The sequence below is a fragment of the Emydura macquarii genome, unplaced genomic scaffold (assembly GCF_026122565.2).
Source record: "Emydura macquarii macquarii isolate MOO-44397 ecotype Brisbane River unplaced genomic scaffold, CSIRO-AGI_Emac_v2 contig_2897, whole genome shotgun sequence".
Lineage (NCBI taxonomy): Eukaryota > Metazoa > Chordata > Testudines > Chelidae > Emydura > Emydura macquarii.
In genome coordinates, this window is record NW_027133034.1 from 38,322,873 (window position 1) to 38,350,427 (window position 27,555).

The 27,555-nt window shown below is 38.5% G+C and overlaps 1 long non-coding RNA gene across 1 annotated transcript in view; it reads right to left on the reverse strand.

Annotated features, from left to right (window-relative positions):
* LOC137166807 (uncharacterized) overlaps positions 1-27,555 on the reverse strand; it is a 152,072-nt gene that overhangs the window by 123,740 nt on the left and 777 nt on the right. Inside the window, exon 2 of the long non-coding RNA XR_010923829.1 lies at positions 25,175-25,223. This is a non-coding gene — a long non-coding RNA (uncharacterized lncRNA). The remainder of the gene's footprint in view (positions 1-25,174; positions 25,224-27,555) is intronic.

Consider the following 27,555-nt stretch of genomic DNA (forward strand, 5'->3'; position numbering starts at 1 on the left):
CATTTTAAGATTAAATTCTCAAGCAAGTAGTGACAAACTGCTTGTCCTTGAAGCTTATATAAATAACTTTCCTGTGTTTTTTTAACCTGTTTCCCCCTCTCCCCAGCCACCCCAGCAGTGAGGCATGTCACTCTGCTGGTTCACATCCATCTCCTTTTATTGATGTCCACTTTGGTATCTGTACAGGCCATCAATTTTGCTGCCTCTTTGACAGCCACTGGGAATGTATGAGCAAAGATACTGGACTTTCTGTGCTGTGGGGGGAAGGAGTGTCAGCTTTCCATAGGACTAACAGTTCCAATCAGATGCTGGCACTAGGTCTCATAAATCTTGTGGGTGACCCAAGTGAACTCTGAGGCTCAGAGCTCACTGAAAACTGATCAGGCCTCTGCTTAGTTTAACAGGTCTTTTTCAGTGACAAGTGAAGGGTTCAACAAATGCACAAAACAGATCTATTTTAGCTGAAAAACTAATGGCTTTTAAAAGAATGTTTGACAATTGTTTAAGGCTGTCTGTAGAGCCATTATACTGATAAACGACCAACTTGGTATATGCCAAAATGGAGCTTGCCAGCAAGAAAGCAACTTCCCACCCCCCATCTTTCTGTTGATTGCTTCATGAGATCCATATGTTCTGTGGTGGTCAGGAAGACTTAAAGAAGGCAAGAAAGGTTACCTGGACTGCATAGATTTAACCTTGCAATCAAACTGGAATTAAAATGACACTGCAACTGCCCTCAGTGACCTGCTATTGACCGATTGAACTTCTAAGTGAGGGTCAGTTGGGGCCCAGAATAGGAGGTCAAAAGCTGGTCAGTGCTCTTCAGCCCCAGCATGTTGAATAGGAAGACTTTATTGCTGTGATTTATGCAGTTTGCACAGACAGGTTAAGGAGACCTTAAAACATGCCATAGTACTCACTTACACTGGGTACACCATCCGCTGGGAAAATAAATTCTGATTGTCCAGCTGAAATCTCTTGTGGATACTCCCTGAAGTCTTTTACCCTCTGTGCTCTAAAGATTCATTCCCACACTCGACCCCTGAACATGACAAGGTTAGTGTTTCCAGGTTTATTAAAACAATGCAAATGCCCCAAATGAAGCTCTTTACAAATCTGATTAATTGCAAAGGCAGAATAGCCATCTGTAATGAATTATTTTGGGACAGCTAACTCATAGCAAAGTTAAGCTCTTAAATCAGTAATTGCAGCTCTTTGAGCACAATGGAAACTAATTTTAACTAGTTCACAGATATCAGAATTTTGGATTTCCTTCTTTTATATCATGTGCTCTTTTTTTTGGTCTGAAATTTGATAGTTGATGGTAAACTATCAGCTCAAACAAGGAACTAAGGCAAAAGAAACATTGACATTTATAAGACATTTTTTCAGCCTTTGTTATAAAAATTGGACTAAGTGCATTTTCTCTAACTGAGCATAGTGTGGGAAGGATTATGTAAGCTTCCCCACACAATGTACTTTCATGATCTGCCTGCAATGTTACCTGCTATTCTAATTCCAGACCTTTCTCAAGCAGAAACTGCCAACAGTGCTGTGGATTTTCTGATGTGGATGAGTCTCCAGCCACCAAACTTGTTTTCACTTGTAATCAAAGTCAGATATTGAACGCAGATTGCTAAAGGTGAAAGGGTAAAGCACTGACCCAGTTGCATACCTTGCATCCTCTTTAGTGGTTCATAATGCTTGTGTGTGTTTGCGTTCTTATAACGCTTATACTGATTTTGATTTAATAAGCATAATTTAACAAGCTATTAGTCCATAATACAGTATAATTTTATTTGATATAATGAGAGGGGAAAAATTTAAAACTGCCAAGCTATCCTCTGAAACCTGGCTCCTGTAAATGTGCAGTCACACATTTTCATAAAGATTTTAAGGATACAGTTTTAATAAGCACACTCTAAGCCCTAAATTATATTTGCATGAGACACTAAGACGGCTACGCATGAACTGTTTGAATCTGTCAGGTAAATAAGACCTCATTAATAAATTTATTTATAACCAGCTATAAACCAGAAAAGCCTTGATGGTTAAATAATAGTTTGCATCTAAAATAATGTATACATATTATTTAAACTGATAACTGGTCTGTCACGGGCATAATGCATATTTTTAAAACTGCCAGAACGTGTATTTATCTGAGCGACTGGAACAGCTCCAAAAGGCAGTCAAGTCAATAATATGCATTTACAACCTTCTGAGACAGAATCCTATGTTTCATAACAAGAGAAAAAGAACACTGACATTTTGGGGATCACCCAGACCAGTAAGGGGTTCTGCCACTGCCTGCCCTGTAACCTGGGGTGCCTTAATGCTATGAGGCTATGTCTCAGAGTCCATAAACACCTCATCCTGACTTCTAGTAGCCGAGTTATTCCTTGCAGGGTGACCCCAGCAACCTTTCCTCTCCAAGTCTTCCCAAATCTGTCTACTCTGAGTTCTTAACTACTGGAAACTCGGACGTTTCCCCTGTCTCATGACCCCCAAAAGCATGAATCCAGATCCCCAGATACCTGCTTGTTTTACTACATACACTCCACACAGTTTGCACAGCAGTGACCTGCTTGGGATAAAAATAAACTAAAATTTTATTTGATAGCAACATCACAGATTCAAAGATGAAATAGCACAGGAAGCACACGTGTAAATGTTTCACAGAAAGTAAACATAAAGATGCAACCTTAGGTTATATGCTTTCAAATTAGATAAAAATCCCTTTTAAAATACAAGTTACCTATTTCCTTTGATCCATTTCCTAGAATATCTCCAAACTGAAGAGGGGATCCAGCATTTCACAGACAGATTCCTGCCTAGATGCTGTTCCTCAGATTACACTTCAAACTCCTTCCCTTTTAACTGGGTTTCCAGGAGTTTTCCCCCCCTTTCTTTCTTTCATTCAGACTATGGTGATTCATGGTTATTCAGAGCAGGGGAAATTCTCTATCAAGTTGATAGTCTGAGTGTCTCAGTGTCTTCCCATTAAACTGTAACGATCCATCATTTGTCTTTTCCAGGGTTGTACCATGGATTATTACGTGCATCTGGTTTTGTGTAAACACCTGGCTTGGGAGACACTCCCCACCTCCCTTGTGAGGTTTATTTGATATTGTAGTACAGATTATTAGCACAATTTTCTATATGCAAAAATACATAGATTCATAACCACTGTTTGTATACATATCTTATAATGTCCATCAATCTAAGAACATTGCAAGCTTTCATAAAAGACCTTTCACAACATATTTTTAATACACAACAACATTGTATACAACCAGTTATTTAATAGTGTCTTTGGGATTCAGACCTCTTGTTTTCTCCCTGCAATGTCTGGACCCATAATGTCACGGCCCCCTTGTGAGTTTGATGCAGGAGTTTTGGCCACTGGCTATGATGTAAGCTTCACCTCTGCCCCTTCTTTTCTGGACAGGGCATTGGCTACTTTGTTCTCCAATCACTCAATATGTTTAATTACATCTGAAATGACCACTCTAAACTCATAGATTAAAGTGCACCTTTTCCCTTCCTTGATATCTATCTTTCCCCCAGTTGTTGCTTCACATTCCTCTGGGCTTTTTCTTTACCTTTACGGGGTAGCGTGAATTTGTCAGCACTTTTACCACCGAGAGTCTCTTATGACTTATGAGGAGAGGCTGAGGAAACTAGGTTTGTTTAGTCTACAGAAGAGAAGAGTGGGATTAGATAGCGGCCTTCAACTACCTGAAGGGGAGTTCCAGAGCGGATGGAGCTAGGCTGTTCTCAGTGGTGGCAGATGACAGAAGAAGGAGCAGTAGTCTCAAGTTGCAGTGGGGGAGGTCTAGGTTGAATATTAGAAAAAAAAATTTCACTAGGAGGGTGGCGAAGCACTGGAATAGGTTACCTAGGAAGGTGGTGGAATCTCCATCCTTAGAGGTTTTTAAGGTATAGCTTAACAAAGCCCTGGCTGGGATGGTATAATTGGGGTTGGCCCTGCTTTGAGCTGGGGGTTAGACTAGATGACCTCCTGAGGTCCCTTCCAACTCTAATCTTCTCTGATTCTGTTCCATGGGAGCTCTGATATATGTCATTTTATAGCTGTGTCTAGTTTCCCTGCATCCAGCGGCATTCTGGCTCACAGCTATGCCAGTGTCTCACCTGCCAGCAGTCTTCCCTGCTCCACATGATGTCCTGGCCTAAGCTGTGCCTCAGTTTCCCTGCTCTCAATGGAGCTCTGGCCCCCAACATCTCCTATCTGTAGCAAAGTATCACCACTCCCAGTAATCTTTTCTGCTCTCAGCAGAGTGCTGGCCCACAGTTTTTCCTCATAACGACTGTCTGTATACACAGTCTGTATACATATCTTATAATGACCATCCAGTTCAGAACATTACAAACTTCATAAAAGATGTTTCTCGACGTAGCTTTATACACAGTAACATTGTATACAACCAGTTGATTCAATTGCTTATTCTTTGGCGTTCAGATTCACTGTTCTTCCCTTGGGGTGTCTTGACCCTGATTGTCACACACACATTGCTTCCAATCTCTCTACACGTAAATAACATGTATTGCCTGTCACTGGTCCACATGTGGAAGGGCCCTATGATATGAACAGGTATCGGAGGCAGCATATGACACCTCCCCCCCAGGCTGTATCATAAAAACAAGAAATACAAACATAAAGTCTGATACTTGGACCTTGGCTTACTCTGCAATGCATAAGACTTAAAGAAGTTAAAAGAACACAGAGTGAACAGAGCAGACTCAGACTGCCAAAGAGAGGTGACATTATTCTAGTGGTGGTTTCTGTGGAGCTCATTTAAGCTTTAGCAGAAAAAGTGAAGTTTGCTGCACTGACGATTGCTATTGATCAAGTGGCATTTTTAAAAGCAGTAACGTTAAGTCAGTCACTGGTTTTGCCTTTTGCTCTCCACTACTTACCAGTGATTGATCATTCACTGAGCTCCCTCTGAAATGTTACAAAACTACAAAAATAGATATTGAAAAAACAGATTAACAAGTAATAAATGAGAGATTTAATGTCCCATAACTGTGACAATATATAGTGAGTGGCCAGACCACTCATGAGAGAGGGAGCGAGGCTTACAGACATCTTCTTGTAGACCATCTGCCATTCCAACTTCCCAGTTTCCTATGTGCTTTGTGGCTTTCTCCATCCGCCTCGATGGTCAACTACGAAAGCCTCTATTGTTCACAGGTGGAGTCTGAGTCTATTGTTTTCTAGATCAGTAGCTTTCACTCTCATTTTCATTTTCTTCCAGTGTCAAATTCTAAGTAGGGACAGGCAAACCTCAGAAGGTTTTTGGAGGCTCAGTTCATTTTTGACAAACGTACAAATATTTCTAAGTTTGGATAGGCTTCAAGCAAACTTCATTTGATATAAAAATTGAGCTAGAAACCTCAGAGGAACATGCTTTCTCACTGTATTTCTGAAATTTGAAATATTTCCATCATAGCAAGAATCAAAAATAATTTCCCTTTCACTATGTTGAGTTGGGCACTCTTCCATCACACAAGTTATTTTCTGTGAGTCTATCCAACAGTTAGCATGGGGAGGAAACCACGTCAATCTGGTGCATAGTTGTGGCAACTCTGGATGAACCAGAGAGTAACCTGTTGAGCCTGTCCAAAATGTATGATCAAGTGGACAAGCAGACAGGTGCAGCGATGGATTCTTGAATTTACTTAAAGCGATAGACACTCTTTCCTACCACTGCTTCCACTCTGTAAGAACTTAGTTATCAGCTCCCTCCCTGGTGGTGCTGATCATCCATGCAAGGTAAAATGCCAGTAGCACTGTTGTCCAGTAGCACTGTGAGCCACCATAGCAAAAGGGTGTCAAGGAGTATCAGCCAGGATGTCACATCCCAGTCTGCAGGAGTGGGATTCCTCCCCAGAATTCGAGCAGACCTTCATGTTGGCATGTGTTGGCATGTGTTGTTTCCTGTCTGAAGATGGGGCATCACTCATATGGAGATTAATAGATTAAACCAATCTACCAGAGCACTCTAGGAAGATTTAACAGTAATGATATCTCACTGAAGTTCTGGCAGAGCTATGTATGGTAGCACATACAAACTGGAGGTTGGTATATAGATCAAGAAGTCACTAATAATAATACAAGTGGTTGAATTCAGCTCTGTGTTAAGTATGCTTCTAGACAGCAAAATTGTAATCAGTTGAAGCAAATGCCCAGGCCAATACAGATATATGAAGGATTGAAGGGCCTGCTCTTCTGGAGGTTCCTGATAGTTTTTGTATCAGGGTGGCATGGTAACAAATCCATTATCAGATATTCCAAGTGAAGCCAGTATGCCTGGCAATGGTTGAGTTTTACCCACAATTATGTGACAACTGGTTGGAATTGCAGTAACTCTTCAATCATATTGAAACTGTTTCCAGTGTCAGCAGTACAGATGTCACCAGCATACTTCTCGGCCTGCGTTTCAGGAAAATTGTATGAGTATATATTTAACCAATGTGAAGCCAAAACTGACCCCTGTGGAAGGCCATTGTAGAATAGTTTAAGGCAACTGATTCTCTCCCCATCTTGCAGGATGAAGTTTCAGTTACTAATCATTTCTTGGATGAACCGCACCATCGGCTACAAAGAATAACTTGCAACAGCTTGGCATTCAGCTTGACGTGCCACACAGTGTTGTAGGCTGCTATCAGGCCAAAAAGGACTGCACCAACTTTCTTTATTGACTCAAATGCATTTTCTCTGTCTTGAGTCAGACAGAATACATGATTTTGGATGCATTGTCCCCTTCTGAATACAAGGCACCTGAGAATTGACTACCTCATTAATCCACATCAGAATTAGTGTCTCCATCAGCTTATAGGTAACAAAGCAAATAAATCAGTTGGTTTGAGAACAGCTAAAATCTTTGTTCTGCATCAGACTATTGGGATGCTTGAAGCTGCCACCTTTTGGTGATTGTCCCAGAGTGAGAGATGGCTGATGCTGGGATCAAGGAAACATATCAAGCACTTTGTGCTCGTTGATCATCAATGGGTGTAGTCTAGCTGTAGAAACAGCAAGGTCAGGAGATGAGCCCAAGGTCAATCCTTTGCTATGGAAAGTGAAATGCTGTTTAGGATTACACAGAAGCTGCAGGCCAGGTGCCAATGCCCACTCCACCCATGTCATCATCAGGATATCCCCAGTGGGAGTGGTGTGAATTAAAACTGCTGTAGTAGCCTTAAAGTCCTGAGAAGGTAGTTAAGTCAGAGCTGGCCAACTGGCAAATGGAAGTTTGTAGACATAGATAAGTCAGGACCTTCACTATTATAGGCACTATTTGATAACATAATTTGTGCCTGATGATGACACTAGAATTGCTGGAATACTTTCCTAATGCAGGATGACACCCCCATCATAGGCAATATAGGATGACACAACAGCAAAGCCAGGGATTGAAAGTTGAATGCCTGTAGTAGCATGCGTTTTTTAAAGCAAAATGACATGTGCTTTATGTTCCAAGGCCAGTCAGAGGAGAATCTCTCTCTCTCGGCTGCTACAATGCCTTCTACATTAAGGCACAGCATCTTGAGAACTGACTCCTGAGCTAAGGCTTGTTATGCTGGTTCTAACAGGGGCCCCATTGGACAATGACTTCTTTGCTTTTTACTAGAACTTGAGCTTCAATTTTGCATTTCATCTATGTTAGCTTTGTGTTCGCTGCTGATGGGGTGAAGGGGAACGCCACATGAAAGCAATAGACTTGCTTCTTTCAACATAGTTCTCTCAACTCAGAGGGTCTTGATGCCACTTAGGGAGAATCCTTTCCTGAAGCCAGAAGTCTGTGAAGATCCAGCAATTGCAGCTCTTCTCTGGGGCAGCCCATAATTCCTAACAGGCTGGGCTTCTTGTCATTGTTTGGGAGTTCCCTTTACTAGGACCAGGCCTTCCTGGTGGCTTGCCAACTTTAGCTTAGATATATCCTCTCTCTGGGACAGTACCATCCTAGGCCCCTTTCCCCAGCTCTCTGTTTCTAGAAGAACACTATCTCTGTGACAGCCTTCTTTCTAGAAGCTTTTTACTAGGTCCAAGTGCTCATTTACCAATTATCCTTTAAGTAGCAGCTAGTAACCCCCACGTGAGCCTTCAGAAGTCAGTTGCATGCAAACTGGGCCCTGATTCTTCTTAAAGGTGCCAGTTGCCCTGTGATACAGGGGTTTTGCTGGCATAGCTATGTTGGTTAGGAGTGTGAAATTTTTAACATTCCTAACTGATACAGCTATGCTGGCTAAACTCTGTAGTGTAGACCTCGCCCCAGTCACTCTCATGTTTACATTACTTAGCCCAGCATTTAAAAAATAGTTCATCTTTCCTGTCCCTTATCAAAATATTGTGGAACAGACTTATCAATCTTCATTACCTTACACGGTACACTGAAGAATATTCATTACTTGGTTCCTTTGCATTAATAATACCTTTAATATTTAATTAGCACTCCAAGATCTACAGTGTTACTTGGAGACTAATGAAGAACACAGAGCAATCTTAAAACCCTGGCAATGTGAAACATATACTTTAATGGCTTCTATAGGATGAGGCTTTAAATCAGATTTGTAGCTAAGCTTCACATTTTAATGTGAAAACAGGTTGCTTCATTGCTTTGTCTTCTGGGAATATATCACAGAACCATGAACACTGAATGTTAGCATTGTTGTTTGCAATGAAAGTCATCTCAGAGACCTCAAATGTAATTGCTTCGGTGGTTTCAGTCCCTCGTAGATAATATTGTATGCATTATATAATCACAAAGTAACAAATTTGGGTTATTTTTGTACGATTAGTTATAACTTGTCTTCAAGAGAGCTTCGTGAAGAAGTCTGGATAGAAAAAGAAATACTATCTACCATAAATGGAGTATGAAACCTTCGAAGGTCAGAATTGGGGTCATGAACAGGATAATATGGACCTGAGCCCGCAGAGCAGCTGATCTGCACTGTATTTAGCATGTGAAAAAGAAGGGACATTTGTTTCCAGGATTGTTACTTCCTGAATCTTTACAAGACATTTCCATCCCAACCACCTATACTCAAATATACCATGTATGTTTCAGTCTATATGGAAAACATTTGCCTTATAGTAGTCCCATTTTAGAGATCAAGCATCCTCAAATGCAGACATCATACAATTTCATATACTGCATCTCTTTGGGGAAATTGTTTTATATTTATGAAGGCCCACTCGGTTCACACATTGGCAAATACATTTACTTTCATGGCATAAATCAACTTGTGTCATGACCTACATTGCCATTAAATTCTGGTATACAAAAAAAGAGCCAGTGATAGTCCAAATTCCCAGATTCCATAGAACTGGACAAGGACTCATGATTATTTAAGAAGCTGACTCAATAAGAAATCAATGAGCAGATGGGGAAAGAAAAACACCCCACACCCAGCTTGAGTCAGCTAGCCACAAGCTCTGCTACAATGAATCTCAGGGAGAAAATGGAAAAAAGATACATTCCCCAAATGAAGGTGGAGAACTGTACAGATTTAACCCATTAAACAGAACTATGAAAGAGCTCTAATTCCATTATTCGGAGACTGTTGAGTGTATTTTACCTTAGGGAAATGTACTTCTAGTCATTTCCAGGAACTCTATAGTCCATTTCAGCCTCTATGCTTGAAAATTAACAGAAGTTAACAGAACTATTGCCTGTTTAGGATTAGGCCATTAAATATTGATGGAGATAATTCTTCCTGCACTTGAATAGAAGAAGTATAGAACTGTAAGTAGTTTAACTGGCATTTGCCTTTATGCTTGGTAAATAGAGGACTGGATTTGAAAGCAGTGAACATCCAGTATTACCATCTACACAATTCACATTCCAAAGCATCATTGATTAGAAAGTTCAGTTTGATGAAATGCTGTAGCAAATGCTAAATCATCAGATGACTCAAGTATATTGCAGCAATAATGTTTAATTCTAATAACCAAATGTAATTGTGCAATATACACATGAAAATAACACATTTAATTGCTCCTTTGATAATCATTTTTCCTGTTTAAAGGCTCATTGTTAACAGAGAACTCATTTAAAACTTTTTTCATGTGTTACTAATGATAACATAGGTGATTAAAACTGGACTAATTAAATCTAATTTCATTTTCATCATTGTTTTGCTGTGCGGTTAGTTTTCAAATTTCACTCAGCTTGGGAAAGATTTTCAAAGAAAGACAAACACTGGATAAAAAAGTAGCTTTTGATTTGCCTTGCTTGTGTTTTATTCATCTGATTTTTTCATCCTATTTTGCATTCTGTTTCGGATCAGAAAATTCTTGAAGAACTCTATCCAGGACATACAACATAAAAGATAAATACTTAGCTAACATCCGATTACCAGGACTAACTCATAGACCTTCAATTTAGAACTGAATTGATCTATTCTGTTTCAGATATGAGAACACCATCCTAATCTGTGTTTTATGGTCCCCACCACCACAGTGTCTGATAACGTATTTCACTAAAGACCGGGATGCTGGAATAATTTTTATAGTGGGGGTTCTGAGAGCCATTGAATCAACCTGTAAACCCTGTATATGATGGAAACCACTTCAAGCCAGGGGATGGGTGCAGCAACACCCTCAATACCCCTAGCTCCAGTACCTATGCTGAAGATAGAATTAACTGATATTTGGTTTTGGGACTATTGTGCAGTTGGGCCATACATGCTGAAGTGGATTCATTCATGAAAGAAATGCCTGCTCAACAACAGTTCAATACAATATGTCTGTTTAAATGAAGTGTACAGCAGATTCTTGAGAGAAAGCTGTCCTAATTAGGTGACAGTCAAGGTGCATTAAGAAAATGAGGGGGCTGAATTTCTGTTTGCTGCAAGTGACTATACTTGACATTCTAAGTGGTTTGTTCTTCTTAAATGGGAAGCAATGCATAAAAAAACCCCACTCTATTCATTAATTTGAACTACCTTTGGCTTGATGAATGACATCTAACCATTGTGCTCGACTCTTTGGCAGGACTGTTCCTAACTGAACGTGAACAAAGTGTCTGGAAATCATATCAAATTAAAAAATGTGCCAGGGTTGTTAATGTAAAGTCTCATGCATGGACTCCAAATCAGTGTCCATATATCAAAGACCTCTGTGACACTGTCTGCCACTTGATCTGGACACAGGAAATGGAGGATTCCAGGCAGATGAGATCTGAAATCGAAGCTCCAAAAACCTCACTTGTGCAAGTGATTAGGGGCAGCTGTTTCGCTTCACATTTCGGAGCACTTGAACTCTGCAATCTGCCACATTTTTACAGGACTGTTTGTGCAGAGGGTTAAAAAAGATATTGTACCCTGGCTAGACAGCAGATGTGGGGGTAAAGAAAATGTCTCCATTAAAAGAAAAAATAATGGGAAGGAGAACATTTCACAAAGACCAAATAGAGAGACAAAAGGAAGAAATTTAAGATATACTGGCAGAATAAACCTGTTTATTTTTAATCAAACCAAAGGTTTATTTTTACAGTGATTTACTGAATGTAATTTACAACAAAGATGCACATTTAAAACTCATCTTCCTATTTTTGGAACTTGTCTCCCATTGGAGTGCATAGGTTTATACATCTCCAATGCCAAGTCTAGTAATCTAAATGGCTGTAGTTTAAAAAAAAAAAAAACAACCCAAAAAACAGTTTCACTGCAGTGAAAAACCTTTGAACTCAGAACTGTAGAATGTGAAAAAAGCCCAGCGTACCTCGATGTGACAATAAGAAAAAGGAAAAGCCAACAATATTTTCACAAAATTCTCTCCCTGTTCTTTAGTTTCTTAGCTCTGGGCCTGCACTGTACTTGGATCATAGAATAATGGAGTTTTGCTCAGAATATCTTTCCCATAAACCACTGAAAGCATTTTATTTCACAGTTTTACTCAGATGGCTGTTTAGGGTCTGATCCTGCATCATTGCCGTCAATGTAACTTTTCCCATTGACTTTAATAAGAGCAGGATCAGAGATTAGGTGCTAATTTATTACTGATGCTAAAAAAAAAAAATGATGGCAGTAGAAAGGCTTTTTTTTTTTTTTTTTTTAAGTATTAAAAAGAGAAGGTGACAGATATAAAAGCTGAGTGAACAGCAGCTGTGAGGGAGCATAGATTATGAGTTACAGGAAGAATGCACATCAGTATAAAAGTTAAATCAAGGATTTTTCTCTAATCAGTGCATCCAGTTTTGTCCATCTTTCCTAAAAGAGTTCACATGATCAATCTAACATCAGCAACAAGTTCTGTAAATAGAAATCACATTGCTTCCTTTTCTTGACTTTTCATGGCTCATTAGGGCTGTTTTAGTAGAAACACAAAACAAGTCAATCATCCAAGGAAAAATATTCAGTTGATTATTGTTGTTTGATACAAAGACAAATTTATGGCCCGATCAAGCTCAATATCCTAAGTTTTTCAAGCAGCTCAAGCTGTGGAAAACTGTGGGTGCTGGCTCTGTGGCAAACTCTGTGGAATTATTCAGGGGAAAGGTCAGCCTTCCACAGAAGAAAAAAAGATCTAACTCTTTCAGGAAGAAATGTTCAACTGCCCAGAGGAAGGAGAAATTATTTGGCAAGTATTCCACTGTCCTGGAAGGCACTGACAAAAAAAAGTTTATTTTTCCCCACAGGGTTAGCTATTCCACTGTGGAGACAAGGCACTGTGGTTTTTACCACAAGGTAACTAGGTGAGGTGAACCATGGGCAAAGGCATAGCGCTGACTTCGTTTAGCTATCATGCAGTAAAAACTATGATAGCTAATGTGTGTTAGTTTTCCAGCTGTAGTCCATCCCCCACCCACACACACACTTTTTTGCAGCCTAGGTTTCACTACATCAGGAAATAAAGCTGACTCTCTTACTTTTGGATTATTCCTAATAAAACATTTGCCTCTGCTCTGTGTTCCTAGTCCCTGTTTCCATCACAAGATGACATGGTGTCAGAATTGATGAGACGCAACATAAAAGGAAAGGAAAAAAAGTGTGTGAGTGAATGAGAGAATGAAACTCCTGCCTTGTGAGAAAAAGGAGGGTTTGTTTACCTAAAGCCCAATCACACTGAGAGCTCAGCTTCCAGTGCATAACTGAAGAGAAAGCGCAGCTAAAGCTTAGGAAATTAAAACAAGTAGAAAAGAGTTTCTGTTGAGTTTAGGGAGGCAGAAGGAGGATCACTGGTTTTAGACACTAGTGCTGTGAGAACTGGGAAGGTAGAAGAGGGGTAAAAATGACTTGGGGGAAAAATGGAGGGGTGTCAATGAATTTGGGAATGCAGAAAAGAGGTTTATGTGTTGGGACAGTATGGTGTCTGGTTAGGGTGTTTAGGGAAAACATTGGATTGCTGTGTTGGTGTTCTGAGGTGGCAGAAGGTGGGGCCTGCTAGATTTTAGGGGGCAGGGAACATGTGTTTGTGGCTATGACACTACCACTAGGGATGTGATTCCCCTGCTTGTGAACACCTCTTTGCAGTAACTTGAGAGTTAAACCTAGTATTAATAGTAGCATAGCTGCAGTAACATGGACAGTGGCAACAGAGGCATGGTTGAGCCATGCAGGGTACATGAGTGCATGGTCAAGAAAATTCTAAATAGTGACTCAGCTTCTCATCAAACTTACAAAAAGGCCAGGAGGAGAATTGGATATTTAACCCCGCCCTAGTCAATTTCAAGATTTGTTGGATAAAATCATGCTGGATTTTATTTTCCAGAGAAGGTCTGTAAATTGCATTTCTCTCTCCTAGGGTGGAATCACATGGTTCTCCTCTTAGACCAGGACCTCAGCTACAGCATCCTGGATATCCACTGTTTTTACCCTGCAGGTCCTATTTGATTTAGCACCTGCAGTTCTTCCTTTTGGGCGGTCTGTGACTAGTGGTATACAATGACCAGGCAGCCTTCTTAAACCAAAGCATTGTGTATTTTAATAATAGGAACAAAGCATTTAGAGAAAAGGATTTTAAAACAGTCTACATGTGTCTATCTTAACTAGAGTTTGACCATCCCCTGATGGTGAGCTAGATAAGCCAAACTTCTTCAGACATCTCACTGGGTGCATTTATTTAAATCTGGCTTCTCCAAACAGCTCCCACTTCTCTTGAGAGACAGCCTTTTTTTTTTTAAAACCCAGACTTCCTTTGTTAGGTGTTCTTGGGCTTTGGCCTTTCTAGTAAAAACTAGCCATGTAAATTGGCTGGGGAGGAGGCAAAATCTTCAAAGCTAAGAGTTTGAACATTGTTTCTTTACTGCTGAAGACCAGATTATTAAAAGGTATTTCAGTGCCTAACACCTAGCGAAATCAATAGGAGTTAGGTGCTTAAATATCGTTTAAAATCTGGGCCTAAGTGTCTACAGAGGAATGGTTTAGTCTTGAGCTGTTCTTTGCCCTTCCTGTTTGGTTTTCCTTATAGCCCCCCTATTTAACCAATATATTCATACAATGAACATGCCAATAACCAGGCCAATATACTCAGCAGCTCTGCTTCCATAACAGAAATATCCAAAATAAAATTATTTAAAGTTATCAGAGATTCATAAAGGGGTCTCCATTTGAAGCAGAAGACCGAATAGATTATTTAAGCCAAAAATGAAGCTGTATGACCACGGAGGAGCTGATATGTCTCTAAAAGCTATCTTGCTAGAATTTCAATTATTTGACACACAACTTTCTTTTCTGTGTAACTGAATGTAAAGGTAAGAAAAAGGCCTTTAATTTTTCACAAAGACCGGGGAGAATATTGTTGTGAAAGATGAAAACAGAAAAGAGATAGAAGTGGGTGGTAAAAGGAGAAGAGGAGGAAGAGATGATAGGTGGGAATAAGTGGTGAAATGGATAAGTGGGGAGAGGGACAAATCCACTGTTCTTCCCATTTCTTTGTATGTATCATTCAGCCCTCATTTTCTTTCATTTTCTTTCCTCTTTTTTTCTCTGCTTGTTTCCTTCCCCTTTCAATCCATTTGCTCTGTTCCTTTCTCATTTCATGTGTGTTCTCTCCTCACTTATGAATTATTTCCCCCCTTTCTCCTTTTTGCCTTCCTCTTATTTTATTGTCATTCGCTAAGACAGGAGTGCCCAACCTACAGCCTGCAGGTCATACACGGCCCACCAAAGCATTTCATAAGGCCCCCGGCCTGCTTCAACACAATATACTAATGACCAATTTATTAGACTTTTGTCATTATGTTCATCATTTTAGTTTACACCAGTGTGTAAATAGACAATACTGTACATAGAAACAACCTATCTAAGTACATACAAAACAAGCTGAACTTAACATATAAATCAAAACAGGTGACTTTAAATCATATTAATGTATGTAGAATCTGTTTGGACCACACAAGGTTGTGCTTAGGTTTATGTGGCCCTCCTTTGTAATAAGGTTGGGCCCCACTGGATTAGGTATTGTTTCTTCATCTCTCTCTTCAGTGCTCTCCTCATTTCTGTTCCATTTCTACTTCCTTCGCCCTCCTATATCTTTTTACTTTTCTCTTCTAGCATGTGTTTTTACCCCCACTACAACATCTTTTCTTTTCTTCCTTTATTCCTCCTTCACTTTGTCTCTCCTCCTTTTCTCCTCCTGTACCCTCCACCAAAACTTGAGCAGAAGATCACAGGGGGACACTCTGCAACACAAATTAAAGATTTGATGGGACTTGAATATAACTAATAAAAATGCTTTTGCATTACCCACAGTTACTAACAGTGTTCAATAGCTCCTGCAGTTTTTAACAGGAGAACAAGAGGTTTTGGGGAATAAGTGGACATAGTGGGTCAAGCACTTACAGTGACAATTCCTTGTTACAAACCAGTCCAGCACACCACACTTCTGAATATTCAGTATTTTTCCTGGTTTAAGTAGTATGCAGAAGTTTAAAGAACTGGGCTAAACACATTTATTCTAAAATATGGTTCATTTGAGATGCAAATCACTTGAATTTGTATTTTTTTCCCAATAAATATCCACTCATTTCACTTTCAATAAACTGCAAGGTGGAAATGAGACCTAAATTTAATGATTAGAGCATCAGTACTATTTCATAAAGCTTGCTTTCAAGGAGGCAATCATCCAGATGTTGCTGCCTTCAGTAACATTGTAATACTATGCATGTTCACTCTTGGTGTGCATTAAAAACAGTATATAAATGGATGAGATGCATAACTATGTCTGCTTTGGAATATCATTCTAAAATGCATTAATTGTCTTCAGTAATCATATTTTATAACCTTTTAATTGACTGGTATTTAGTGTTTGGCTATTTAAGAAGTGCTCATAGCTAATCATCCACTGAAGTTAATTATTTGTAGATAGAGCTGGTCAGTATGCCTTTTCTATGTTCAGGACATGGCATTGTTCCAGTTTCTTAATGGGCTACATTTAGATTGGTAACAGTAACAGACTATTGTTACTTCTAGCATATGTATTACATCAGAATGAGTCATCTGACAACACCTCTGATTAGAGTATGTGATGAGCTGACCTGACTGAAGGTCATATCTGGAGCTGGTGTAAATCAGCACAGCTTTACTGATGTCAGAGTAGTTGCTCTGATTTACACCATCTGAGGAGTGGGACCTAAGCCTGGCAAACAAAACAAACACAAACTATTTGCAAATATTGAATCATTCAGGATGAATATTGTCGCTATAAAACATGTTATTTTAAAAACAAGTACTTTGGGGGCAAATTCTCCTTTGGTATACTGGTATGCATATATCTGGAGTAATTCCATTAAAGGTAATGGCATTACACCAAATTTAGTATGGTGTGAGGCTCAGCTCACAGTTTGGTCCTTACGTAGAATGACCAAGGTATCCTGAAAAGATAGTTTCATTAGTGCCATCATATTGTAAGACTTTTTAAAGAAAAAACCCCAAACAAATTGGTCATGTCAAATAGTATCTCCAATTACCACAAATGATGTGACAGATAGGAAATTAGGTAATAGTGGAATTCCTAAAGTGCTCTGTAGTGTATCCATATTTTTAATTTTTGTTTCCTATTTGGCATGCACAGGCTATAAATGTCAGCCTTTTAATAGCATCTCATATACAGACTAGAATATAACATTTCAATGTTAACATATAAACATATACATACTCATGCACTTGCGCGTGTACATACACACACAGAGGCACGAGGTCAAAAGATGGAATCTGAGCACATAACAATGAGGTTTCACAACAACCATAGGTGAAGAATATACACTGATTTTCTATACGTTTAACAGATATTAAATCCAGGATACAGCTCTGTAATGAAAATCTTTTTCAGGGCAGTTTTAGCCTATTGCTGTGAGATGAAAGTTGAGAGGGCAGTAACAGACACTTCTGGGCAATTGATATTCTTTTCATAACCACTTGATGCCCAACTTTCATTCACCAGCTAGAACCAAGTAAAATAATGAATAATTCCTTATTCAATGGTCGTATCAGAGTACAGTAACAAAAAGAAGACATTACAGCAGCTGTCCACTTAGTTAGCCTAGAAAGGTTTTTAAGATTTAGTCCTGTATCCCGTATTCATAAGAATGGTCATACGGGGTCAGATCAGTGGTCCATCTACCCAGTAGCCTGTCTTCTGACAGTGGATGGTTCCAGGTGCTTCAGAGGGAGTGTATAGAATAGGACAATTATTGGGTGACATCTACTCCCAGCTTCTGGAAATTAGAGGCCTAGGACACTGAGAGCACGGGGTTGCATACCTGATCATCTTCACAAGTAGCCACTGATGGACCTATCCTCCATTCATTTATCTAATTCCTTTTCAAGCACAATTATGGTTTTCGTCTTTACACTATCCTTTGGCAATGAGTTCCACAGGTTGATTGTGAATTGTGTGAAGTAGGCACTTTTCCCTTAACAAAAAACATGTTGACTCTTCCCCCAACAAATTGTGTTCATTTATGTGTCTGATAGTTCTGTTCTTGACTATAGTTTCAACCACTTTGCTGAACCTGTAGTCCCAATGAAGCAATATAAGTAATGGCTGCAGAGACTGCGGGTATGTCTGCACTGCAATTAAAAACCTGTGGCTGGCCCGTGCCAACTGACTCAGGCTTTTGGGGCTCAGGCTAAGGGATTGTTTAATTGTGGTATAGACATTCGGGCTCTAGAATGCTTTGAGGTGGGAGGGCCCAAAGCTTGGGCTGCAGCCTGACCCCAAACATCTACCGTATAGTTAAACTGCCCTTTATCCTGAGCCTTGTGAGCCTGAGTCAGCTGGCACAGGCCAGCTGTGGGTTTTTAATTGCAGCTTGGACATACCCGGAGTTCATCATTAAGATCCCACAGATCAAGGTAAATCTGTCTCTCTTTTTCACATATTTTCACCCATTTCCCACTATAAACTTATACTATAATTCTTTGTGTACCATCTCCCTTGGTGTTGTGCTTACATATTAAGGCACCAACCCTGCAAACGCATCTGCATGACCTGATTCCTGGAAGTCCCACTGACTTCAGCAGGAGTCCCCATCGGTCTGTCCATGCAGATCAGCACACAAGATCAGGGATTATATGGGAATATCTACTTCATTCTCTTATGGGCCACAACTGCACCTAATACAATCCACAAAAAGAAGTGGTTACCCTAGTCTACCGCAAGAAACAAACATCTGCTGTTTCAGAGCAGCATCAAAGGGAACAAATAGTTAGCGGGGTATTAAACAATGTATAAATATACAGAAACCAGGAAATTGGATTGTAAAATCTTTAGGGCAGGGACCACATTTTACTGTGTGTTTGTAGAGTACCTAGAACAATGGAACCCAGACCCTAAATGGAATGTGGGGGCACAAGTGAAATACAATGATAATGACAGTCATCCAATTTGTAATAAAACATATCTATGTCTAGGATAAAGTTCTTTGCGTGTGAAAATGGATGTAGCTAAAATATTTTGCTTTAAGAAGGCCAGCTGAAAGTTTAGGCCTGACAGTTTGCCGTTACAAATATGAATTTACACTGAAATTTGTTTTTTATGATCTGTTAGACAGAGAATATTTGCCAATAAGGTGTTTTCTATTCAACTGAATTCCAATTATCTGATTATTGGATCTTATCAGAATCTCTGAAAATTGAACTTTTGAGCATCTTCATATTATGCTTTGTTGTTTCTCCTAATGTACATTATGCTTCTGGTTGCCAGTTACAGTAACCCAACAATATTGCAACACTTTAATGGATATTAATTTTTAGACAAATGATAGTTTTGTACCTATCATACAGTGTTTGATATAGAAATAGATATTTGGTACTCTCATATGTACACACTGAACAGATTTCATTATTGTTAAATATTGCCATAATGCACAGTTAAAGTATTATTAATTTAAAACATATTACATAAGTCAGGTGAAGTATCCAACACCAATTCAGAATAAGTAATTGATTTCTCTTCATTTGACCAGCTTTCCTGTCCAGAATTATATGAAAAACAACATGACTGAGAAAGTCAAAAATAACTTGGAAAATTTCAAAGAATATCATATTTAACTGAAATTGCAGAGGGAATTTGGGTGATATATAATCATATTGAAATTTGCCTAAGACACTGGGGTTAACAACTATTGAATAGTGCCACAGCCTCTTTAATCACCACATGTGGTTAGGTCCTCAGTTTTAACTGGTGTCATCTTAAAATGAATTCTCAAGCAGTTTAGTGCCCTATAATGCAATGCTGGGGCTTGGTCCAATATTCTGAGGGAAGAATACCATCTATGAGATCACCAGAACATCATTCTAAAGCACCTAGTGTTTTTTTTAGAAGCTTCCAGTCCCTATCCAACTACTGACTAGGACCAACCCTGTTTAATTTGCTCTATCTATCAGGATGACTGAGGTGCTTGGTCTATGCAAGTAGAATAATATCCAACTAACTGGGGAGAGGATGTGTCTCATATTTTGAAGTCATCTGCATGTATTTTTGACTAAGGGATGTGACTACTACTTGGGCTTAATAGGTATTGCCTATTGGGAGTCATTTACTGAGGACCTGATTACAGCAAATCCAAGGAGGGATTCAGATGTACGTTTTAAATGAACCAAAATATGGCCATTGGGAGATGACTTGCAATTTATTCTTCTACCTCTATGCAAAGAAGAAACATATAGTACTCATATTATTATTAATTGGAGTTACCTATGTAAATTTTCTAATAATGAATAGACAAAGAGATCCCTTGTTCTCCTTCAAGGAGAAAGTCTCAGTGGATATTTTACTCAGCTGCCTATTCTGTCCTCTTGATAATACTTCATAGTTAATGCTTGGAGGAAACTACAGAAAACATTTCTAAGAACTTGAAGTTTCAAGCTTTAAAAACAGTAGTCATGACATTCCAGAAAGTTAATAGCAGGATATAATGATTAGGCTAGGCCTACCTTTCACTGAATCTCATGTAGGAAGAGCACAGACTCAAGACGTCAGGAGATGCAAGTAAAAAGCATATTAATATTAGCTGAAAAATTAAATAGTAGAATTTTATATGAGCTGTTACTCTGTAGCTAACATATTATTTTTAGTCTACAGTGAATAAGTGGGAGCCAGATCCTGAAATCAGTGGAGGTTTTGCCTGAGAAAGGACTGCAGGTTTTACCCTTCAGTTGTAAAGTTATTATGCAGTATGATTATTTCCAGTATGTTCAGACTTGTAAAATGAAGCTTTCTCCAGTTAGTTGATTCAACAGAAACAATTAAGTAAAGTATATGCTATATTAGTTAAAGGTTTACCAAGTGAGTTCCCATGGTTTCCTTTTTCCTCACTGAATGCATTCACATGCACTGGAAAGGAACTGTGAAGTGGAATGCATCCGGGGTATTAGGCCTCAGGGTGTATTATTTAAAGGATATCAGGTTGTCTGGTCTAGTGCATTTACATGGGAAACTTGTAACGATCTTTTCCCTCATGTCTATTCCAGAGCAAAAGTTCAGATTAAATTAATTAATTTTTGGTTTTATTTGTATTAATTTAGGTAACAATCTCAGTAGACTATTGCTGTGTTCACACAATGTATGTAGGAGATTAAAGGGGACCCAGGGAGGCAGACCTAGGCTTCTTAAATGCCATGTTTTAGACGTAATGTTTATTGTTTTCCCTCAGTGAGACTGAATTTCAATGGAATTATATTGTAAATGCATATAACCTTCCTGCCTAGTATAAATATTGTATTACTGCCTTCCATTCCTATGCCTAAGATTTCTGACAAATAAATGATATTATGGGGTGGCCATGCTACAACCAGAGAAGATGCTGGTGTTTTTCCTGGTACCGTTCCTTGGAAGTCTTGGTGATGAAGGTTATATTTCATCTAAAGAATTTCAAGGATACCTTTTTTGGCATTTTAATCTTAATGTGGTACCAGATTATAAAGGTGGTTTGAATGATTTGGTAATGTTCTGATTAATGCACTACCATGAGCAGAAGAGACAGATTAACCATAACATGAACTGTAACACACTAATTCCTCACTGTAACTCTAACGGTTGAGTCACATGCCGTTTCAATTATTTTATATGTTTGGCAGCCATTCTTCCCCAATGGAACAATAAGCATTAACTCAATAATCTGAAAGAAGCTTATAAAAACATAGTTGACATAACTTATTCTCTATTAAGAAATATTTTTACAGTAAAATGCCAGTTTTGTTTTTAACCACACTTGCTTGTACATTTGAAAAGAAAGATCCTGATCTGAATGCCTTGAAAATACTTTCAGCTTTGTCATGCTCCACTAATATGTCAAATCACTGATAGTTCAATAAATTAGTGTTATTGCATGGTGAATGCAGGAAAAATAATGGACTGTGGGGGTTAATGTACTCTGCTGAAAAAGAACTGTGCTTGAATTAAACAGTGCTCTAAGTTAGAAACATTTAACAGCAGAATAACAAGATTACTTATAACTCAACTCCAAATAGTATTTTCAATCCATAGGTCTCAAAGTGCTTTACAGAAAGAAGTAAGTATCATGATCCCCATTTTACTGATGGGGAAACTGAGGCTGAGAAGTTACGTGATTTGATCAAAGCCACAACCTCTGAAATTCCTGACTCCCATTTCTGTGCTCATACCATAACTTTCATTCTGTTCTCTCTATGGAAGGTCAGAACACACTGGGCAGGTGGTATATTTTCAATAGTTTTCAGCATTCGTATTTTAACACAACTGCACTGAGATACACAAAACTTGCTGTACTACTGCACTCATCATGCTGAACACATTAAACCATCCCATGACAAGTTATTAACAATGGACAGACCTAGAATCTGGACGATTTGTTAAACTCCATTACACCACCTGGATGAAAAGTTACATGATCACCAGAAACGTATGCAGGTTTTACAGCTAAAAGTGAAACTAGAAGCAGAAAGAGAGTTTTGGTGGGTGGCTTTCTGTGCTCAGCCCCCTTGTGAAGGAACTTTCTGTCATACAGTGGAATTGCAGCTTCTTGGAAAGGGTAGCCATTTATCACAGTCCCAAATGAAAGCATTCCTTGGACACAAATGTCTTTTTCTTCCTTTGTGTAATTACTGAGGGGAAAAGTGAGAAGGAAATGTCAAAACAGTGAAACAGTGGTGTATAGAGAGCAGTCACTTTGGAGCTCAACCAGCTTTTGTGAGGGTCTTGGCGATTTGTCAAATGGTTGTGGCATAAGTCAAGCCCCAGGGTTGAAAGGTCTTGACCTAAGGAGTGCTGAAATCAGACAGTATAAGCAAGGGGAATGCTAGAAGTTTCAGCTGTAGTGGAGATGAACAATGATGGGTGCTGGACACAACAAAACCTCATCTGCATAATTCAGGTAAGTAATTTTATTGGAACTGACAAGTATGTGACAGGCGGAGAAAGAGAAGGGAACATGCTCTTGCTTGGGAACCTTTAAAGCTCTTCAGTTAGGTATGTGAAAATAAATGACAACCAATCTCTTTACTAAAAAAACCTGTAAACAATACCATTTTACACAGGGCTTACCCATGACCTTTTCATAGATCAGGCTATCCACTTTTAGAACCTATCACACAATGAAGTGAATTCATATTATGCAATAAGAACTTTACTTTTCATAATTACTTCATAGGTAGTTGCCACTCAGTTTGGCAGGTACACAGCTATAGACAGGTCAGATCTTAGACAGGCCTAGTACACAGCTTACTTATTAACCATAATGGTCTACATGAAGGTATTTTACCAAAAGGCTTGCACTGCTTTTTCTTTACAGTTTTGGCTTGCATGGGTCATATTGAAACCACAAATCTCAAGATAAAGGGTCAAAAGGTGGCAAGACAACTCAGCTTTGCAAAGACCTGTTGATGTTATTGAAGTGACCGTGGCTTTAAAAATCCTTCATTAAACTCTTTAAAAACTATTATATTTTATCCTCTTGTCTGTTTTTTAAATCTTCTTTAGCTAGTCAACAGTACATTTCAACAATGCGAGAAGAGTATACAATTGGTGCTTTTGAAAATATAATGCTGAACAGTGGCTTTTGATGACAAAAAAGGCACATGCAATTTTTCTGATTAAAAACTACTAGATAAATGTAACTTGGATACAAGTATAACTCTTACAAGGAGTAGTTGAAAAACAAATGCATCATTTGTGTGAAATAGTTGCATCTATCCATCAAAAGAAATAGGCAATGGCCACTATATCAGTCGGTAGTTTTCCTTTTTTGAATAATTGAATTCTTGAAAGTCATTCCTTAATCTAAGCACTGAATTTCCTATATAAAATAGCAGTTGATATCTATATAAAGAGGCTTTCTTGCCAGATCCAAACCTCTAAGCCTGACAACAAGATAATTTATTGTGCAGACTGCTGAAGGATAGGAAAAAAAACCCCTCAAAATATAGGATAGCCCAGTCTGACTTTGATTTGCAAGAGGAGAAATACAACTATAAAGCTGTTCAGACAAGTACAAATATCAAACCTACTTTGTCAAACATGAATCACAAAATCCCCAAGCATTTCTGTATTACAAATACACAGTGGTTCTGCTTTCTTTCTGCAGTGTACAGAGGACATGCATGTTTGGACCAAATTGTGGATCATTTTACCTAATGGAAGCATTTAAGAGTTCTGGCTGGATCAAATGTGGATCTTGGTATTATAGCAGTCCAATGCATAATTCATGAGGCTTAATGAATATTCCAATTCATGACAGCCAACTGGCTCTATAGGTCACACCTCCCAGTCTCATATAAATAAAGAATGAGATACTGGAAAGCATACCAGCTGAACCCAACTGAGTGCCAAAAACATGCATATTAATGAGGCACAATAAAAGATATACTTGACTCTCAGGAAGTGCCTGTATTGTTTTCTGGCTTTAGAGAGAGAGGAAGTTTGCAGTGTACCTTTAAGTATATCGTACTGAACAACAGCAAGTGAAGCTTTTCCCCTCCATGAAATATGGAATCAAATTATATTCATAACATTTTAAATCCAGTCTCATCAGATTAAAAGCATCTGCAGTCACTTCTATCACAACAGTGAACCATTCTGGAAATATCCATACCCTCTGCACCCATGTTCCTTTGCAAGTCCCAACTTGGTAACTAAGGAGAGGAAGTGCTTCAACAGCGCTGTTCTTTTATGTGTTCTTTTTAGGCCTTGGAACAGGATGAATGGTAGCTTAGATGAATGTATTTGTGCCATTTTTCTTGCCCCAGACGTTGTTTCCTCACTACCATGACATCTGAACAGAAGGAGAAAACATCTCCCTTTTGTGGCAGGCTAATTTAATTTGTACCTTCCACCTAGGGGTAAATATGTTTGTCTGTCTGTCTAAGCTCTCTTTGCCCACTTTCTTTTCTCACGGGAAACCCTGCTGAGTCAAAAGCAGGATATTGCTTAGTGCTCTAACTTTATTTTAAAGTAATTTAATTTTAAGCATACTCACACCCACCCTAAAGTGAAGCAACTGTAGAAGCTCCCTTGGGATAGCCTTAATGACTTTTGCATGTCTCTCGTGTCACAAACGTCAAGGGCTTGTTGTTAGGGAGGTATTTATCTTTTGGAATAAATGGTTTAAAACAAGATCTCTCTTTTGCAGTATTCTTAGCGTAAGATGTGTGTTTCTTTTTTCAAAAATCCAACAGCTTTGCACATTGACCTACCACCTTTAACCACCCAGCAATACAAACCACTGACCTTTGCTCTTAGTTGATCTGGTATTATTTGCGATTTGACCTTGTTTTGTCTGGAAATTCAGTCAAAAGATTTAAAATAAACAACTAACATATATTTATGAAAAAATAGAAATTAAATATGACTCAGACAGACCAAAATTCACATATTGTTCATGTGATTTATGCATAACTTTTTAAAATCAGTAAATATATTAAGCTTAGGGCATTATCTGAATTAATGGAAAAAGTTTCTCTCAGTTAATAAGGAATTTAAATAGAGGGGGGGAAATGAAATTTAAATCCAAATTAAAATGTCATTTACAACACTTTATTTATGCTACCACCGCAAGTGTTCCCAAATGGTTGTAACATTAGATAGCAAGATTTAAATAAAAATCCAAACAATTCATTCAAGAAGCTGCATAGTAAGCAATTTCTTGCACATTATTGTAGTTTTTTTTAACTGTTTCAATGTTATTGACAGATAAATGTTTGCATTTCATAGTTTTGTCAAACTATCAAATGAAGATCATATAATATGTTTAAAATACTAGACTATAGTTCTAATATCTGCGGTGGTAAGTATTGCCATTGCTTTTTCTACTAATGGTCAACAGTTATTCATTTTTGCAGAAACATTTTACTAATGCTTGTTCAAAATAATTTGCATCCTGAGTTCTGATAACACATATGCATTTATCTAGGTATAGTCAGAAAATTAGACACACAAATGGGGAGGGAATTTTTAGGATTAATCATAATCATCTTAATAATGACAATATTATTGTTTCGCTGGGAAAACTTGCTTTCATTTTGTTTCTCTCTCCTGCTCATTATAAATGAGCCATACAATTTAGAGAAATGGGATTCCTCTCTGATCCAAAAATATGATGTGAATGATGTTATGTATGTAGAATAATAACCAAAGATTCTTTGATTGTGCTACGGTGTTAGCAAAAGGGACAAATCCATTTTCTCCTTCACCTCGCACAGATACACAAAACTGCAAATATTAAAAAAAATGTCTCCATTTGACTGCCTGGTATACAAGCAGTGGAGATCACATTCAGGGGGACATCATGCGTCTATGGGCATTGTGTAAATATGTCAGCACTGGATTGTGGGAGTGACGTTGCTGGATGTGGCACATGAGTCTGTGTACAGCACAGCTTTGCAGAGTCTCAAAGCTAAAACTGGAAGCAGCACACTGCTTCTGCTATTCCTCCCAGTATCCTGCACTAGATGTAGATCCTACTTGGGGGTGTTTGGTGTGGAGGATTCTGTTCTCTTCGATCAAATATACTTCCTGCATTGCCTCATACTTGTGCTTTGCTCACCAATCAAGGAGTTAGTTCTAAGTGACACTAATTGCTCAAGCTTGTACTTTTCGCCAGCTATGAACTGCACAATGTCAACACAGTAAACAATTACAACAAGAGGCATTTATTTAAAAAGGCAGCTCTAAGTATGATCTAACAATATATCCAAATTAAACCTGGCCTATGTACTAAATTAAAAAAAGTACGTTTGGGTGTATGGAGCTGGAGGAAGCGGTAAAAGGGGTTCCTGACATGTTTCTCAGTGTTCCACCTGTAGGCCTCTTGTATTCAGTGTTTCAAACAAATTGCCTCAAGATTTGAAACTTTCACTTTAAAATCAAAACTTAACTCTTAGGACATTCCCTTTGACAAGAGTGTGAAACCTAGTTAGTAGGATCCCTTATGCATTTGCTTTGTTGCTAGGTAAATTCACTGAGTTTGCAGGTCATAAAGTGATCACAAAATGCATGGCAGTAAAGAGATAGTTCTCTTTAGGCTTATAAAAAGGTATTTCCAACATCATTGCTAAACTGTGTAAATCAAGGCCATCCACCAGTCCATTAGAATCTAAGCTCTTAAGGCCTATATGGACAAAGGGCTTAGTTGTTTATGTAGGAACAACATCTGCTTACACTCAGCCTCATTGTCAAAGAGTGGTTGGTTAAAAGCACAGGATCTTTTTTTCTGTCCATTTCATGCTGTATTATGTTTCATGCGGGAATATCTAGTCTCTAAGGCTTGACCAGTGCTTTAATCTGGTGGACTTTAAAGATTTAGCTGCTTGTAGTGAAAATCAGATCATCACCTCCATAGCAGTCAGGGGACCACAACCAGGCTAATTTTGCTGGACAGTTGAAAAATTTCATTTGGTCTCCAGACACCTTTCTATAAAGTATTTGCTTTCCTCTGTTGCTCTGAAGCTAAAGCTCCTATGTAAACATTTCTCCAGTTCAGTTTAACATAAAATATAGTGTTTGGATTGGAATTCCTCTAATATTACATGTGCACAACAAAAGTCTATTAATTCCACACAGACCACAAAAATATAAAGAATCCAGTCTCTTCGTCAGATCTTATTTTTAAT